This window comes from Triturus cristatus, chromosome 11, assembly GCF_964204655.1.
Source record: "Triturus cristatus chromosome 11, aTriCri1.1, whole genome shotgun sequence".
NCBI lineage: Eukaryota > Metazoa > Chordata > Amphibia > Caudata > Salamandridae > Triturus > Triturus cristatus.
This window is the reverse complement of record NC_140594.1, coordinates 792651873-792669363: the sequence shown is the minus strand read 5'-3', so window position 1 is coordinate 792669363 and position 17491 is coordinate 792651873. Positions and strand designations below refer to the sequence as shown.

General features: G+C 39.8%; 1 long non-coding RNA gene across 1 annotated transcript; it reads left to right on the top strand.

Moving 5' to 3' along the window:
• The first annotated feature begins 8070 nt into the window (after nucleotides 1-8070).
• Nucleotides 8071-9971, top strand: LOC146785449 (uncharacterized). The gene is made up of 6 exons (XR_014970412.1): nucleotides 8071-8134; nucleotides 8641-8748; nucleotides 8856-8943; nucleotides 9081-9159; nucleotides 9260-9355; nucleotides 9689-9971. It is a non-coding gene; the product is annotated as an uncharacterized LOC146785449 (long non-coding RNA).
• The last annotated feature ends 7520 nt before the right edge of the window (nucleotides 9972-17491 follow it).

Genomic DNA, 17491 nt, shown 5'->3' with positions numbered 1-17491 from the left:
ACAATGTGAAAGGGTTAGGTAGGGATCAAGGAAGATGGTGCTCAAGCGTGTGCAATGTGAGTTTTCACTAGCGTAGAGTAAGTACGGTGCAGGCAGGTCAGGGGTACTAACCAAGAGAAATAACCCCTGCCACTAAGTGGGTCAGACCCACTCAAAAGAACAGTAAATGAGGTCCTGCGCACACGTATAGGATAATACTTTCAATAGTAACTGATAGGAGAATGAGTAAGGCTCAAAGGTTGTAGGACTTTGAAATAATGAAGGTCGACATCAGAAGTATCAGAGCAAAGTGTACTTTATGTATGTCATTATCTGACCAATACGCAATACAAAACAAATCAGCCGACACGTGTTTCGTCACACCGTGTAATAGATATGACTCTTCAGGGCTGGTTTTGCAGATGAATTTGTAAATGGAGACAAAAGGCAAAGGGGTGCGGTGCGTAAGGAACAACCTCCCAACAAGGTGAAGGAGGGGGCGGTGGGCCCCAGCCACAAGGGTAAATGGCTATATAGAATCTAGTGTTTGGAGGATCGCGGGTACAGGATCCACCGATTTCTTGTTTCTATTCATATTTCAGTTTCCCCTGTTTCTTCTCTTTTTTCTGTTTTATACATACTCTCTTTGATTTCTTCCAATTCTATTTCTTCAAATTCTCTTTCTTGTTTCTTATCTCTTCTCCTTAAATTTTCTCTGTTTAACCTTTTCTGATTTTTATCCTTCCTACGACAAATACATCCTAATCTAATTATTAATACTAAGAAAATCACACATGTTAATGGAAATAATATCTTACCTAAAAATGTACTACCTAGTTTTACTACAAAATCTTTAATTGCTGATAATTTCTTTCCAATCTTTTCCCAAACACCTTCAACCTCCAGTGGTGCAATTTTGTCATGAAATTCTGTAATATTCTTAATATAAATTTTTAAATCTCTACTTTCGTCAGGAATGTAAGTACAACAATGTTGAACTTTCAGCATTCCACAGACTCCACCCTCTTTTGCCAATAATATATCAAGGGCAAGTCGATTTTGCATTACCATAGCACGCATTACAACCATTTCAGTATTTACCAATAAGAATTCTCCAGCGGTGCTTGCTGACAAGCGATCCACTAATGTTGAAAGTCTTCTAATTTTGTTTGCATTCAGAGATATTCCCACTGCGGGTATCAGTGATCCAAAAATGTCACCCACAATTTCTGTCCAAGATTCTCTCTTACTACGTGCTAAATAACTACCTAATCTATGTACACCATCTTCTCCTCTATCCATATGAAAAATCTTTGGAAAAACCAGGCCAACATAACATGTGCCATACCAATGGTCTGGCAAACGATAATATGCCCTGTTCCCACAAATGAAATTCAGTCCTGGAAAAACTGGATCTTTTCCACCTTTAAATCCCCATCCTCCCATGATTCGGTATGTATCATGGCACTCACTATTCCCTACAAAATAATTATCCTATGCTGTTTGATTCCTTCTAATACATAATTTCCCTTTCTGTGGCCAATCTAAAGCCATAGTTGGACTCGTTTCCCCTTTCAAGTGTTTCTCCATTTCTACATCCCAAACTGTTTTCTCCACTTTCCCTTATGAAGCCTTTCTTTGCATTTTCAATCTCCTTTCTTCAACCATATCTAAAAATGTCTTCTCTTCTTTCTTTTAACTGCAAGTCAAATTATTTCTAAATATGTATTCTAATGTTAGTTCTTTAGTCTCTAAGAAAAAATCACCTAACACCTTTGCAGGTTTTACCTTATTTAGAAAATATAGTATCTACATCTGAAAAATAATACTCTAATTTACCTGTTTGATAAAATAAACCAGCTATTATACTACATGTTATTCCATAAGTTAGTGGAAGGTGATGATAAGTCACTGCTTCAGATACAGATGCAGGTAACTGCATACATACGTAGCAATCCCTTACGTCCATTGTTTTTACATATTCATACAACAATTTTGAAAACACATTATTAGAAAAATCTGTTATAGACCTATCTTTATGCAAATAATTTTTATCTATTCTAGTCGGAACTACCTTTTGAATGTTCCCTATATTAGTTATGTTTTCACTATGTCCTTCTAGTGTATCTATTGTAACTTTAAATGAGATTAGTAGAGCAAGTACACTCCAAAGAAGCATTACTATTTCTGTACAACAACTACACATTTTACACCATCTCCTTAAGAATGTACATCTACCTTTGCTACTATCTATGTTTGCCATCTTTGCTAAAATGGACCGTGTCTTTTGACTTAGCCACTTCTACTTCACAACTAGTTTTGTAACCCAAGGCTCTAAGCACCTACCTGGTTCTACAAGGTTTTGTCTTTTTCAGTATTTTATTGTCTTTCCATCAATAGTTTTCTTGTCTCATTCAGTTTGGCATTTCATCATCTTTCAATTTCCCTTCGTTTTTGGTATACAGAATGTCCTGAACATCCGCTTCTTCTCCAATATCGGACAAGATAACTGTCAGGATTTCCAATTCTTAGTCTTCCTCGACCACTTCCGGTACAACCACCTCTGGATTTCCTTGGCTATCCGCCTCTTCTTTTACTTCAGGCAGGGCCACATATGTCCATTCCGGTGATTTATACTTCTGGTTAGGTTTCCTTGTTCTTTTGCTTTCTTTAACCACAATTGTTTCTTCTTTTTTAGATTTCTCCTGACTCGTCACTTCATTCACCTGTTCCGCCCATGGTGAATTTACTCGTGTCAGCCGATATCTCAATCTCTTTATTTTATTCAGCCAAACGACGTCCTTTGCAGTTCTTTTCAATTTACTCCCTTTATCGTTCTTTTCAGTCCTCCAAGCTCTCTTTCTTAGAACTCGGCCTTCTGGTACTTCATCTTCGCTTTCTTCTGACTCTGTTTCAACATGCTTTTTACTCTCAACAGTTTCTTTTTCCACCACTTCTTTTGTTTTCCCTACTTCTCTCCCTCCTCGAATCTCTGGCACACAATCTTCCTGCTGACTACTTGTCCGTGCTTCTAACTGGATGTTGGATTTCCCTACACCTCCTCGGGGGTCTTCCGCAATAATCTTTCCCTCTCTCTCTGTATCTAGCACCTGTCCATCTAAGTGTGTTGTTTCAGGTGGAATTTCTCTTAATCTTTCATCTGGCACTTCTTTCTCATGAATCTCTTTTATCGTCTCTTCACTGTCCTTTTCTTTGTTCTTCCCTTGTTCTTTCCTGGAAGATTGTGCTCTTTGTTCTGTCTCTGAGTCTGAACTGGTATCAGAAATCTGTAACCTTCTCCTCAAGGAATTACTTCTGGGGACAAAAGTTAAACTTGATTCTGCTTCCCCCCTTTCAGGGTTTTCTTTGTCTTTTGGCTCTCCGTCATCTGACTCAGTACTGGATTCTGATTCATTAAAATACTCCTATTCTGTGCTGTCGACTGGATTTGGAATTCTCTAAGTATGGCTTGCATGGATCCAGTTCTTCAATCCAGCACACTTCACAGCTGTTGTAGTGGTCAAGATGACTTGTCTTGGTTTTCCCCACCTGGGAACCAAACAGTTTTCTCTTCTGTGCACTTTTATCCTTACCCAGTCCCCTGGGCTTAGATCATGGGCTGGTTTCTTTTCAAGGGTGGTGGCATCCGCTCCAACCTGATGAAACACAGAATGAACTGCGTCAGCCAGGCTTTTACAGTATTCCAACACCATGTCATCAGTTATAGTAATCAGCTTGTTGACTGGTATAAAAACGTGGCGTATGGCTCGTCCCATGATGATTTCATGTGGACTCAACCCTGTAGTTCTGTCTGTAATTGATCTAATAGTCATGAGTTCTAGAGGCAAGACATCAGGCCATTTCATACCTGTGGCTAAACACATTTTCCCTATTCTGTTTTTGATAGTACCATTCATTTGTTCACCACACCAGAAGCCTCTGGTTGGAAGGCACAATGTAGTTTTTGTTGTACATTCAATGCTTCACAAATCAGTTTTATGATCTCATTATGAAAATGTCCTCCTCGGTCTGATTCAATTGTCACTGGGAACCCAAATCTAGGGATAAATTCCCTCAAAAGTAATTTTGCCACTGTCATCTCATCATTTCTTCCTGTTGGGAATGCCTCTACCCACCTGGAAAATAGACATACCATAACCAAAACATACCTCAACCTGTTACAGGGAGGCATTTCAATGAAATCCACTTGCATTCTGGTAAAAGGCCCTCCTTCTCGACCTATTGTTCCTAGACTCACTACTGTCTTTCTTCCTGGATTGTATTGCTGACAAATTAGACATCTCTGACAAAGACTTTCTGCTACAAGTCTGAATTTTGCATTATACCAGGTTTGCTTAAAGGACCTAATCATAGCGTCTCTCCCTATGTGTCCCTGTCCATGATACATCCGTGCCATGGCTGACATCATGCTATCAGGCATGACTGGTCTTCAATCTCGATAGACCCACACATGATCTTTCTCTCTTGGTACACATCCTGCTTTTACCCACTGTTTTATTTCTTCCTCTCCTGCTTCTTCCTGCAATTGTCTTCCTTCTTCCCATGTTCCCACAGTGTTAGTAAACATTGGGAAACAAGAAATAACCTCCTTTTCCTTAGCCTGATTGATTGAATTCTGTTTTCGTGCACAGTATTGCACCATGTCATTTGCGAATTTGTTACCAGTGGCAATATAATCACCACTGCGACTATGGGCAGCACATTGTACAACAGCCAATTGTCTAGGCACTCGAGGTTAGGAAACCTCTCTGCAGCCATATCTGGCCGAAGTCGTGGACGACTCCATAGCCATACTGGCTATCAGTTATCACAGTCACTCTCACACTTTTCCCAATCTTGCATGCTCTCGTCAAGGCAACAAGTTCAGCTACTTGGGCCAATTTGACTCCTTTCAAATAGGATGCTTCCATTACTGCTGCAACTGTACAAACTGCATATGCTGCACTCAACACTCCATCATCTGTCGTCAAACAAGATCCATCGACAAACATAACAAAATCACTTTCTGGTAGGGGTTCATCTTTTATGTCAGGTCGTGGTTTTGTACAGAAATCAAGTACATCCAAACAGTCATGATCTGCTTCATCTCTTACTTCCACATTCTCTACATCTGGCAACAGTGTTGAAGGATTCACATTCACACATCCCAACAAGACTTACATTTGTTGCACCCAAAATGACCTTTTCATAATTAGTCAGCCGACTGTGTGTCATATACTGAGTACGACTCCTTGTTAAAAGGATCGCCACATCATGAGGTACAAACACTTTCACAGGATATCCCGTCAGAATTCCCTCACTCTGTTCCAAACTTCGACATGTAGCTGCTACTGCTTTCAAACACCCGGGGGGGCTACAGCTACTGGGTCCAACATGGATGAAAAATATGCAATTTGTCTCCTCAGTTTTCCATGCTTCTGTACTAGAACAGAGAGTGCACATCCATTTCTCTCACTGCAATACAACTCAAACTCTTTTTCATAATCAGGCATACCTAATGCAGGTGCTTCACACAATCCATCTCTCAATCTTTTGAATGCTGTCAATTCCTCTTTGTTCAAATCAATGGGATCTTTTATATCACTTCTTGTCAGTCGTACCAAAGGTTTTGCGATCAATGAAAAATTGCTAATCCACTGACGACAATATCCAACCATTCCCAGAAACATTATCACTTCTCTTTGGGTCATTGGTGGGCTCATTATCTTTATAATCCTGATTCTGTCTATGGTTATTCTTCACAGTCCTTTTTCAATGTTGTGTCCTAAGTATTTGCAAAAGACCCCCTTTAACCTTAGTCCAGATGAATACACAGCTTTGCAAGATCTGAAACATACCCAGCATAGAACCATTAAAGCGTGTGATAAGGGAGAAGGCATTGTTGTCTACGATACATCCACCTATATCTCCAAAATGGAACACATGCTTGGAGATACCCGTTTTTACTGTCCCATTACCAGAGACCCTACATCCAATATCATAAAAAAAATACAGAGATTAACTAACAAAGCTCTGAGAGATGGAGATATCTGTGAAAAAGAATGGTTATTCCTTAACAAGGAGAAACTCAAAATGGCCAGTATCTATGGCATACCCAAAGTACACAAAAATGCCCTAGATCCCCCTCTTAGACACATAGTCACTACAATTGGGTCAGTCACTGAACCATTGGCTAAGTATGTAGATGCCCTGCTATGTACTCATGTTTCAAGAACACCAGCATTTGTCCAAGATACTAGACACATTATCAATTTAGTAGAGAACACACCCTTCTGTCCTGATGTGCAATTTTTAGTAACCATGGACATTGAACCCCTTTATAGTAACATCCCTATTGAAGGTGCTTTATCAGCGGTTCATTGGTTTATTAATGCCTATAACATCAAATGTCCCACACTCTTTGTTCTAGAATGTCTTAAAGTGGTTCTAGAAGACAATGTGTTTGAATTTAATAATCAGCTATTCAAACAACAGCAAGGTGTCAGCATGGGGGCATCTTGTGCCCCCACGGTGGCCAATATCTACATGTTCCTTTTCGAGAAAAAAATTGTATTCAATGAAATGGCACCTTTCTATGAATCAGTGACAAAATGGTTGCGATTCATAGATGATGTCTTTTTCATTTGAACAGACACACAAAAACATACTGTGTGGATTTATCGAGTGGATAAACCTCTGCGACGATAATATACATTTTACACACAGTATAAGTTCCGAAAAGGTGGAATATCTAGATATTCTGATTAAACATGATAAGGGTAATCTTGTAGTGGACTTGTACATCAAACCTACAGCAAGAAATACACTTTTACACTATGACAGCTTCCACCCGGTTATTCAAAAGAACAGTATACCCTTTGGTGAGTTTTTACGCCTGCGGCGTAATTGTACAAATATAAAAGACTATGGTGACAGATCATTGAGCATGAAAAATAACTTTTTGGCCAGAGGGTATCCTAAAAAAAATTGTACGAGACTCGTACAAAAGAGCTCGTTTTTTTGATAGGCAGCATTTACTATCTAATATCAAGTCCAACAAATATCCTTCCTTGGTCTTTATTATGAGACATTCCATGCTCAATGACAGAATACGTCAGGCAGTTTATCAAAGTTGGCATATTTTAAACATTGACAGGGCCATCCCTAAGCCTGTCTTTGCGTTCAGACGCAATAAAAGTATAAAAGATCATGTGGTTAATTCAAGAATTAAACACACTAGTACTTTTCTGCAAACAAATATTTCAGGCGATAAAGCAGTGGTGGGTAACTCTAAATGTTCCACTTGCAAATCTTGCGACACAGCTATTGAATCACCCACATTCAATTTCAATGGGCAACTAATATCACCTAAGAGTATTAACAACTGTAAAACGACAGATGTGGTGTATTTGCTCATCTGTCCCTGTAGCCTAGGATATGTAGGGGAAACAGGAAGAAGCTTTAACACCAGACTTATAGAACATCGTTCAGCTATACGTACCAGGAAACTTCAGGCACCCATGGTGCAACATTATGTGGAACATGATCATGCGCCTGAAGCTATACAATGGTATATTCTGGAAAAAAATCATCCTAAACAGGGTTCAACCACAGAGAAAGCCAGAAAGTTAAGAGAAGTTTTCTGGATTTTTACTCTGGGTACAGCAACAATAGGGCTCAATCAAGATAATCCGTGGGATCAAGCTATTAAAAACAGTGGCTGGAACTTCTGTCGCATTTTTCATTCGTGCATATATGTTTTTTATTTTTCTATTCTCGCTTCAACATATCCTGAGTTAATCCATTGTTGTGTATGGATTTTGCTGCATTATTCTTAACATTGGAAACATATGTGATTCTGATTCTTTTAAATCACATTTTGTGGCATAGTTTCCGCTTTTGCTTAATCTATACTCTTTTCTTTGTTAATTACTCCATGCAAACATAGTAACCATTTCGTCCTGTGGGGTTAGTCCCCATTTCAACATGGCGCTCGTTTCAGAAGTCTACCTTCTAATCTTTAGTCTGCTTTTTATCTTTATGATGGCTATCCCCATTTCGATGTTTGTGTTTTCCATGCTGAGCACATAAAAAGAGCACTCTACTTTACATCACAAGCTTCCCGCCCTTATTCGTGGCAGAACTCTGTCATACAGTAAGTAACGTTTGTCCCCTTTGGCCTCTGTTTCCTAAATGAGTTGCCACCAGCCACTATTGTATGTGTTTTTGAAAGGTTTTACCTGCGCTTGCTTAATTTCTACGCATGGTTATTTTCATTACAGTCAACCTACATTTAGCGTGGCCCATCCTGTGACTCCATTTTACTTTTTGAGCCTGATTAGTGTAAATGCGTTTATCTGCATTTAGCTGAACTGTTAGTTATCAGTGCCCTTCTATATTTAGTGGTATGCATCCGACCGCTTCGGTTCGTGTGTATTTTTTCACCACTATTAATCCGTGTTTACACCTACGGTGAGCTTTTCAGCTATTTAATTCGTCACAGTTGGTGACTTTGGTCCGTCTGCCTGGCCCCTACATTATATTCACTTTTCGGAACATTAGAGACTTCAGGTTTTAATTTGTCATGCTCCGTGGCTCAGGCGTATAAACAGCTCATTATGACACATTCATTTTATAATTTCTCGTTTGGTTTTCCTTTAGCTGAATTTACATATCAAACAGAGGCTGCATTACTGAGGAGAATGGCATACATCACATGCACCGATACAAGATTCAGGAAGTAGGCTCTGGCATTATGTTTATTAGCAGGTCAGTTTCCTTTTCGTGTTTAGATAGGGAGAGCCCTTCTCCCATTGGGGTTTTTTCTATCAAGATTATTTATCCGGATTACATTTCTTTCTCATGTATTCTTTCAGGTCCACTATTTTTCTACGAACATTGACTGATTTGTTTCTTCTGTTTAGCAGTATTTATTCATCTAATCGATTTATAAAGGAACTTAAGGTAACTTCCTTCTTACTCTTTACATTACACGCAGTGATGTTTTAGTCATCCTAAGTATTCTGATAAGTAGTGCGCCCTCAAGGCACATCAGGCAGTATGATATCCTTATTGTGGGCCCCCCTTTTTTCTTTTACCAGGCTTGTGTATCTCTAAACCCCATTTAACACAGTTTTGGGGTCAGCTTGTGAAACAAGGTACACGTTTGGCCCATTTCAGGTATATATTATCTCATGGCACATAACTTGGCCACATTTCTTGTCATCTTTTGTCTTCATCATTTTTGTGTTTTCAATTTTTATGTCAATTTCTGTTTCAGTTCTTTTTTGAACGGATTCCAGTTCATATTGGAGATTGTCCACTTATCTAGAACCATGGTTATCTAGTGTTCCTTTTTGCTTAAATTATCATTCAGGTACATTTATTATATTCTACTTCTATTCATCTTATTTTTAATTTAATGGTTAAATATCACTTTATTTTAGTGCCTTATTTACTTTTTGCGCACTTGGGTGAGGTTCTATTCTTTACTTTTTCTTGTCAATTCTTGACAATCACTAATTCTAGAATTGTGTTTTTTTCACTTGTCAAACCTTGTTGGAATGTTAGTTAGGAATCTAAAACTTTTTTGTATCATGCTAAACATCTACTTGTGTGCGATAAGCTCATTTAGTTGAGCTTTTTAACAGTGATTAACTCTAGATAATTATTCATTTGTTTTTTAATAAACTGATTTGTTTTTGTTTAGTTAAATCACCATGAACGGACACCTGATGAAGGCTTAGCCGAAACGCGTTGTGTGAAGAAAATCATCACCATTAGGGTTCTGTCTTGTTTCATGTACATATATATCTTCGGTCATGTTATATGTCAGATTATGTATATCATTTTGTATATCATTTAAATAACACAGTTATTTTAGAAATTATCATTGTCTATGTATCAAAAAAGAGTTAGTAGGAATATTTATTGATTCATAATAACTACTACAAACAAAAAATGTATTAATTAAAAAAAATATATTTTGTCTATAAAAATTGTTAGCTTCTTTCTTACCTCTATACATATTTCCATTTACACACCACTGGGATATTATCTAGAGCTAATATATAATTCTCTACACACTTTTCTTTATTATCCTCGCCCTCCCTTTTTACCCCCTTTGTGTCCTAAGTATTGTACTTCCTTCTTACAAATCTGTAATTCCGATGGTGACACTTTTAGTCCGCCATCTGCCAAATGATTCAGCTAGGCTACTGTGTCTACCTCACAAGCTTCACGGTCATCGATGTATTGAACTAGTACAGAATTTTCAGGCATTTCTAGACTTTCCAAAGACTTCTTCAATAGCTGATTAAATATTGAGGGGCTTTCTGTATACCCCTGTGGAATTCAACACCATGCCAAAATACCCTCACCGAAACGAAATGCAAAAATTTACTGACTGTCATGATGCAAAGGGATGGAAAAGAAAGCATGGCATAGATCAATCCCTGTATACCATTCTGCGTCATGGGGAATCTGATATAAAATCACAGATGGATTTGGTACAATGGGACAGCATGGTACAACAATTTTGTTTATCTTTCTCAGATCTTGCACTATCCTGAACTTTCCACTAGGCTTTTTCAGTCCCATTATTGGTGAATTACATGGGCTACTCATTATTTCTCTCAAAATTCCTTGTTTTATCATTTTCTCAATCACAGGAGTAACTCCTTTGATTATTTCAGGTGTCAATTTATATTGAGGGACAGTTGGGTAACTTACTCCTTCTTTTACTGTTATTTTTACTGGGTCTACATTTCTCATCAATCCTACGTCTTCTCCTGTGAAATCCCAAACTTCTGCTTTAACGGATTGTTTTAATTCTTTTGGTAATTCATCAGGGTTAAATACAGCATAGGTTCCAGTAACCTCCTTCTCCCTGTTTGCCATTGTCATTGTATACAGCACATCATCATCTGGTGTTTCAAATGCTATTCCATCTGGAGTACAAAATATAGTGCAGTTTATCTTGCACAATAAATCTCTACCTAACAAGTTCACAGGACTGGTGTAGCATACGACAAACCGGTGCATTTCAGAGAATTTCCCTATGCTAACTTTCACTGGTTCTGTAAGGTACGTTTTAATCTGTCTGTTGGATACACCAACTACTTGGATCATTATATCCGAGAGAGGAGGATTGTTGACATCAGCTGATCAAACAGTTGATCGAGTAGCACCAGTATCGACGAGTAAAGTAATATTTTCATTATTAACTTTTCCATCTACAAATGGTCCTGTCTGGTCTACTTCTAGAGTTGCGCCAAATACGCACTCTTCTTCCTCCCTTCGGCACCGTCAATAACCCTCTTCTGAATCGCTTTCATCGCGTTGCAGCCAATGCTGCGAAGCAGCGCTAGCACATGTCGGTTTATTTACCTGTTCTTCGTTGTAGAATCCATTTTCCTTACTATACTTCTGGCAATTATTGTTCTGTGGAAAAGGTGGTTTTGGCACCTGATTCTGTTGTATTACAACCTGCTGTTGTCGCTGTGGTTGACCACTCACCTCATTCTGCACCTGTGGATTCAATGATGCATTTTCATCGTTAGTACTTGAAGGAAATTTACACTCGGATTTCCAATGCCCTATCCTACCCCAATTATGACACGGAAATTTCTTTTTAGCTTCCTCGATAATTCCTTTACCTTTCCCAGGATTGCATTTTTGTCTTGACCCTGCTTGTTCTACTAATTGAGCTTCCTGTCTCTCTGCTACCTTTACTTGTGCCCACATAGCCTTTTCTTTCAATTTTCGCTGTTTTGCTTCAATTTCATCACTGAAATATTTAGCATGTCTCAGTACTTCGTCTATTTTCTTATTTTGCCAGTCTACGGTATGCTGCTTTATCATCTCACTAATTTCTGGATGAAGACCATATACAAACCTGTATAGAAAATGACTCAAATCCTTTTCACTTAGATTTTTATCTCCACTAAATTGTTTAAAGGCCAAAATTAACCTCTCATAATAGACATGTACGGACTCTTTGCTTTCCTGATGTGTTCTGTCATTTTTTACCCAGTCTGTCTCTTTAGAAGGTACTTTGTTTTTCAAAAATGCCATAACCTGGTCGTATTTCTCCATTACCTCGTGTTCTGGAGCCCCTGTTTTTGGATCCCTTGGGTATTCTTGTGTTGGCCAATCAATCATGATTTTGCACTCTGTTCATAGATCAGCTGGTACTATTATGTCAAACAAGCTATTTAGATCAATCCACAATACTTTGGACAATTTTACAAATCTGTCCACCTGTCTATACCACTCGACAGGTTTTTCACGTAGTCGAGGAAAGTCGTTCGTAAATGACAAAATATCCAGCCTAGTCCATGGGACATGTACATATCCTCCTCCTGGAATTTCTCTCATAGGGCATTTTGTCACAACCTTCTCTTTTTCTCGGAAAGCTGAAAGTCTTATCTGAAACTTCATCTCATTTTCGATACCATCTACTTTTCCATTTGTCCACATCTCCCCATTTTCTCAACAAAATAATTATCTCCTTAATCTGACCTATTCGTCCTGTGGTATTCATGTTTTCGATGTCTTTTTCAGTGAAATCTACCCGATATGGTTTCTGTAGTGCTTTTACCTTTTCAATATCAATACCCATTTCATTTGCCACTTCTTCTAATCTTTCATGGAGACTTTTTGCTCTCCACGTTATGCTTTTACACAGAAATAACAACTCCTCATCTTGGTAAGTTTTTAACTTTTCCGTAGGGATAGTTCCTACTATTAACTCTTCCAGTACCATTCGTAGTTTGGTCACATCTATTGACTGAGATTCTTTGTCTTTCTTCTGCAAGCTTCTCAACCATTCACTCAATTCTTCTGTAGATGGTCCTACTGGCTTCTCTACATTCCCTTGCCCGAAATCCTTTTGTGTTTCTGATATTGACTCCACTATTGTCATACGCCTTTCTGCACAGTTTTGGCCTACAAACGGGTTATTTGAAACATTCGGTTCTATCATACTCATTGTCTGTCTCCATGGATTATCATTTTGACTCATTCTTGGTTGTTCAACCTGTTCATTACTTTTATAGGGGACCATCAAACAATGTTCGCTATCTTTCTGTTTATCAAAAATAGGCATTACTGGACCTATCGCTACTGGGACTGTTACAGCTTCCAGATTTTTAGTCAATTCCATTATTTTCTCTGTTAATTCTAGGGTCGTTTTTGCTAGTTCTGCTGAATTTTCGTCGTTTATTTTACCTCCGGACTTCTTCTCTACCTCTCTAATGGAATTGTTTCTTCCCAAATCTTGGAACTCTGGTTCCGATTTTATGATTCATACTGTTTCTTTCATTGGGGCACTTGGGGTTAATATTTCTGGTTCTGGCCGATATGGGGGTGGATTTTTATAGAACATGTCATCAATAACATCGTCCTCTGACTCATTCACTCCATACCCTCTCGATTCCACATTATTTCTCTTTTCTACACACTTTCTTCCTTCATTCTCTCCTGCAGTTCTTACAGGAAACAAACCCTCAGTCATACTCGCATTCCGCCACCTTCTCATTCGATCATCATGAGTCATGTCCATATGATCTACCAAACATGTACCTATACCCTCTGACACTTCTCTGTCTTTCTCGGTCATGCATCTAATCTTCCCATTCTGTCAATGCTTCAAATTGTGTCGGTCTAGGTCTTGGTTCTAAATTCATCATTTTCTCTCTTAAATTTCTCAAAACTGCCAAATTAAATGAACCATGTCCTGGAAAAGCCAACACTCCGTCCTTTTCAGTATACTTGACCCAATTATCTAACCAAATACAAGTGTGATATCCATATTTTGCAACCATAAAGGATGCTGGGGTTTTCGGTGGATGAAGTAACTGTCCTTCCCTAGTTACAATCGGTTTGTCCTTTTTAAACCACTTTTTAATTCTACCAAACCAAGACTTTTTCTCCTTTTCTGGTGGATCGTAATACATTTTCCTGTCTTCCGTGTATCACTAGTCTCTCCTTGCAACGGTACCGTTATTCTGTCCAATCGTAGCGCGACTCACACTAACGCACCAATACGGAGCATCTACGTCACCCTGTACTTCTCCACTCCTAGCGTGGCGCACACTAACGCACCAATCCGGAGCGTTCTACGTTTCTGACTGACTGTCCAATCCCAGCGCGGTCGTTCTGACGTCAGCAACCGCTGCCGCAGCTTCTGCTCCTGTCTACCCCTCCTTTACAAATCCACTCGGTAAGTTTTTGTTTCAAATTTACAATTCTGTTAGTAACAACACAAAAACACCACCATTGTCCGCTTCGCTAACCAAGGAATAGCAATAGACCTTTCTCACGAGAATTCCGTCTTTCCTGAGAAAGCACTTACCTCTGCCCTATTACAGAATCGTTACTTCCATTGATAAAGTAGCCCATCCCTCTACCTTACCCTTCTAACAAGCATTAGCTAACCGTTTCTCCAGAATTAAGACACATAGATGGAGACCCAATGCTCCTGAGAGATTCACAATTAACCCGAATGCCTTTACATTCACGCACTTTTTATATGAGAAAAATGTAGTACATTCATACAGAATCCTGTCTTTCCCGAGAACAGCGAACAGTCTGTCCTACTACAGAATTATGACATACGTTAACAAAGTAGCGCTTCCCTCTACTTTAACCTTCTATCAAGTTCAGAGAACACCTGTTACCTTTCCAGTGATAAGCGTTATCGGAATGCCATTTGGACTCCTGGTACCTAAGATCAAAATTTCACTGGTGACCTTCGCTATCATACACACTTCTCTCACACAGAAAATGTCTCTAATGGCAACACACGGCGATGTCACCGAATCGAACCCAGACAATGCGTCGTACAACTTCAATCGTTACACGTTTCTCCCTGTGTACCTACAGGGCAACAACAATTCCATCTTTCCCAAGAGCAGCGCTTACCTCTGCTCTACTACGGAACCGTTACAAACTTCCGACTTCCTACATCCCAGAAGCCGTGCAAACAACATAAAACTCGACGCGACTCAACATAGAGTGTTAGTACATAAACCAATATCAATAACTAATAATAAATAAGCAATTTACAAGCTATATTCACCAAACCAAAACAATAACAACCCTAACTCTGCTACCAGAAAAACTGCTGCAGCGTGGAACATCAAATTCCCCCTTCGTCACAGACCAAATACCGCAACAACAAATTCACTCAAATACATTCATTGGTGGGGCCCATAACACCAACACTCATACTTCATTGATCTGCTTCCCTAGAGGAATAAGTTTTGCAAACGCTGACATGAAAGGAATATCTTTACCTAAACCCTAACTGCATTGAATACTTTATTAGCTCCAACCTTGTGATATTCCCCTCATTGGGTGATGAATCAGTTAGTTGTTTATATGATTTAGTGATTCAATTCATCTATCTATACTCTTCTCTTATTCTAGTTTCTTCAAATAATCGACACAACACATTTATCAATTAATCAAATATCGTTTATCTAATAAAATTGCAAATTGTTAGAAATCATCATCGAAACCGCAGAACATCATATTTACCTAATCTGGCTAATAGTCGTCCTTTAAGTCAGTCAAATCGTGGAAAAATCTTTAATTCATCAAAGTCAGGCCGCAATTCAGTCTCTCATAGATTCAGGCTAACAGCTGTCCAGCAGTGTCACCGTCCACTCCGTCAGCATAACGTTAGGAAATCAAGTTCGTCAAAGAGAGAGTTTTTTAGTTCACTTTTCTACCTACTTTTATAATGAAACTAATGTCAAAATGTATCAAGATTGGGGTTTTAGACAGTTCTCATTGGGGGATTTGGGGTCGATCGGTAAAGTTCTCACATAGTCCGCAAGATTAAGTCATCGCACTTGCTGGTTCTGGTTTTAAAGACAGTCTATTGTTGTATTCTTGGCGAAGCTCCCAGAGTGTCCTTGGTAGGAACATCATCTCCTGGGGTCAGGACGAGGCCATTGTTGCTGGCAGTGACGCATGTGCACTTCACCCAGAACCTCGTGTGACAGCAGAAGTCACGTTGTACGTCTTAGTCAGCCATCTTGAGGAAGGCCGAAATGGTCAACTTAAGCAAAACAAACACAAAAACGTAATTAAAACATAGAAATGGCTAATAAAATGTTAAACCCCCACTAATTCCCTTATGTGTAAGTAATTATCTAGCAGAATAGCAACATTCAAAGCGTTTATACTCACTCAATGATGCGCAACTTACAATTTCATCACAAAAGCAACATATATTAGGCAATATTCTAATTTTCTACTATTAGTATGCGTACATATGTTAGTATACAATTAGTTTAGCCGTGCAAATCCCACGTGTAATTCTTTTGTTAATATAATTGGTAAGTCTCCACTTCATACAAATTAATAAGATTACCATTAGTTGATTATTCAGATTAATATAAACATGCAGAATGGGGGGGTATACAATATTTTGTACTACCCGCTCCAGCAAAGCAGACGAGCTGATGCTGTGCCACAGGCATCAATGATAGGCGTGGTGAGCCGCCCTGGTCTCTGTGGGCTGCCGGAGGCCCCACATTGCAGATGGTGACAAGTGGAGTGCCTTGAAGTGTTAGTGTGGCCCAGGATAGAGGGTTGCAAGCAAGCAGCTCAATGCTACTGGGAGGGGACCACAGGCCTGCACAGTGGATCGGCCCTCTTCCCCTTCCCCCTTCTCCCTTCCCATATTACTGCACGGTGCCTGCAGCCTACGTTTCCCCTGCCGCCTTGATCTCACTATATGAGAGGCCCCTCCAGCATGGAAGCGGAGGCTCCTTTGAGGCCTGGGAGAACTGACCAGATTCAGCTGGCACTGGAGTCCCATTATTCATGGAGGGACGCCGCGAGTTGCAGTAGTGAAGCGACCCCTCATCCTTCTTCTTTGCCCTTCAAGCCAGGTGGCCTATTCCTTCCCTGCCACTTCTCCTCATGATGGACTCAGACTTGAGGCCCCTGATTCCCTACTGCCTTTGTTGTGGATCACGCCAGCCGCTGAGGGCTCCCAACAGATACCTCTGACTTTGAAAGAAAGATTATAGAGGGGATACACTGGGTGACACCCCCAACCAGAACATTGGACAGCCCCCTGTTGGGACCTTGCTGTTGGTGCTTGGCAGTGAGCCTCTTGGTCAGGAAGTGACACGTGCTACTGTGTTATTAGAAGGCAACTGTGGACAGGGGCGGTGAGCTGTGTTTTCCCCCTTCCCTTGCAGATGTTGCTGCATACGTAGTTGGGGCCAAGCGACTGCACTGGGGGCGATTCTGCCTGAGTGTGCGTTTTGTAGGCTCCCATGTTTAATTGCCTCCTTCTTTGTGGGGGCCTTCTGTTAATGGGGTGGGGCGCACTGGTGAAGCGACCTTAGGGCCCTCAGGATAGCCATGAGGGGCTCGGACTCCTCCAATAAGCCGTTACCACCTTTGGGTCCCGGTTGTGTACACTCTAAACAGTGCATGTCGCACTGCATTTTCATTTTCATGGAGAGGCCAACCTACCAAAATGTGG